Source organism: Orycteropus afer, unplaced genomic scaffold (assembly GCF_000298275.1).
Source record: "Orycteropus afer afer isolate SDZICR_OR568_19922 unplaced genomic scaffold, OryAfe1.0 scaffold00663, whole genome shotgun sequence".
Classification (NCBI taxonomy): domain Eukaryota; kingdom Metazoa; phylum Chordata; class Mammalia; order Tubulidentata; family Orycteropodidae; genus Orycteropus; species Orycteropus afer.
The window spans coordinates 937,855-939,829 of NW_006922250.1; positions in this window are offsets into that span (position 1 = coordinate 937,855).

A 1,975-nucleotide genomic window follows, 5' to 3' on the forward strand; every position below is an offset into this window, starting at 1 on the left:
TGGCTCTCACTTCTTTAGGGTATATACCTAGTAATGGGATGGCTGGGTCAAATGGTATTTGTATTTCCAACTTTTGAAGGAATCGTCAAGGCCTGATTTTATTCCTCAATTCTTTCACCTTGAGAAATGCCAAGCATGTCCTTCCCTTTTGGTTTTCTAACTCCAGGTCTTTGCACATTTCATTGTAATAATTGGCTTTGTCTGCTCAAGCTGCTCTTTGACATCTTCTGTTCAGGTCTCTTATCTTGTCATTTCTTCCGTTTGCTTCAGCCACTCTCTGCTCAAGAGCAAGTTTCGGAGTCTCTTCTGACATCCACTTTGGTCTTCTCTTCCTTTCCAGTCTTTTTATGAGCTTTTGCTTTTTTCATGTGTGATGTCCTTGATGTCATTACACAATTCCTCTGGTTTTTGGTCATTGGTGATCAGTGCATCAAATCTATTCTTTAGATGGTCTCTAAATTCAGGTGGGATGTACTCAAGGTCATGTTTTGACTGTCGTGGACTTGTCTTAATTGTCTTCAACTTCAAGTTGAACTTGCATATGAGCAGTTGGTGGTCTGTTCCACAATCAGCTCCTGGCCTGGTTTTGGCTGAAGACATTGAGCTTTTCCACCGCCTCTTGCTATAGATGGAGTCGATCTGATTCCTGTGTGTTCCATCTGGTGAAATCTACGTGCACAGCTGCTGTTTATGTGGTGGGAAAAAAAGGTATTTGCGATGAGTAAGTCTTGCAAAATTCTACCATGCCATCTCCAGCATTATTTCTGTCACCAAGGCCATATTTTCCAAGTACTGGTGATTTTTCTTTGTTTGCAATTTTCACATTCCAATCACCAGTGATAATCAATGCATCTCGATTGCATGTTCAGTCAATTTCAGACTGCAGAAGTTGGTTAAAAAAAAAACACTTCAGTTTCTTCATCTTTGACTTTCTTGGTCGGTGCATAAATTTGCATAATAGTAGTATTAACTACTTCCTTGTAGGCGTAAGGATATCATCCTATCACTGACAACATTGTACTTCAGGAGAGGTCTTGAAACAGTCTTTGTGATGATGAATGCCACACCATTCCTCTTCAATTTGCCATTCCCAGCATAGTAGACCATATGATTGTCCAATTCAAAATAGCCAATTCCAGTCCATTTCAGCTCACTAATGCCTACGATATCAATCTTCCTGCATTCTGTTTCTTTTCAGACAACTTCCAGTTTTCCTAGATTCATACTTTGGGCATTCCATGTTCTGATTATTAATGGATGTTTGCAGCTGTTTCTTCTCATTTTGAGCTATGCCATGTCAGCAAATGGAGGTTCCCAAGGCTGTATTCCACACACATCATTAAGGTCGGCTCTACTCTGAGGAACCAGCACTTCCCCAGTTGTATTTTGAGTGCCTTCCAACCTGAGGGCCTCCCCTCCTGGCACTGTATCTAACAATGTTCTGATGTTATTCATAAAATTTTCACTGGCCAGGTTTTTAGGAAGTAGACTGCTACATCCCTCTTACTAGTCTGTCTTAGTGTGGACATTCCGCTGAAACCTGTCCACCATGGGTGACCCTGCTGGTCTTTGAAATACCAGTGGCATAGCCTCCAGCCTCAGAGCAACACACAAGTCACTACACTTTGACAAACTGACAGCGTGATCAAAAAACGGTCATCTTTTCAATCGCCTCCTGTGCATGTGAGAGCTGGACAATGAATAGGGAAGACCAAAGAAGAGTTGATGCCTTTGAGTTGTGGTGTTGGTGAAGAATGCTGAAAGTACCATGGACTGCTAAAAGAACTAACAGGTCCTGGAAGAAGTGCAGCTGGAATGCTCCTTGGAAGCGAAAGTGACCAGACTTGGTCTCACCTCCTTTGGTCGTGTTGTCAGAAGAAACCATTCCTGGGAGAAAGACATCACATTCAGGCAAGTCGAGGGCCAGCAAAAAAAAAGGGGAAGTCTGTCAATGAGATGGATTGACACGGGGGCT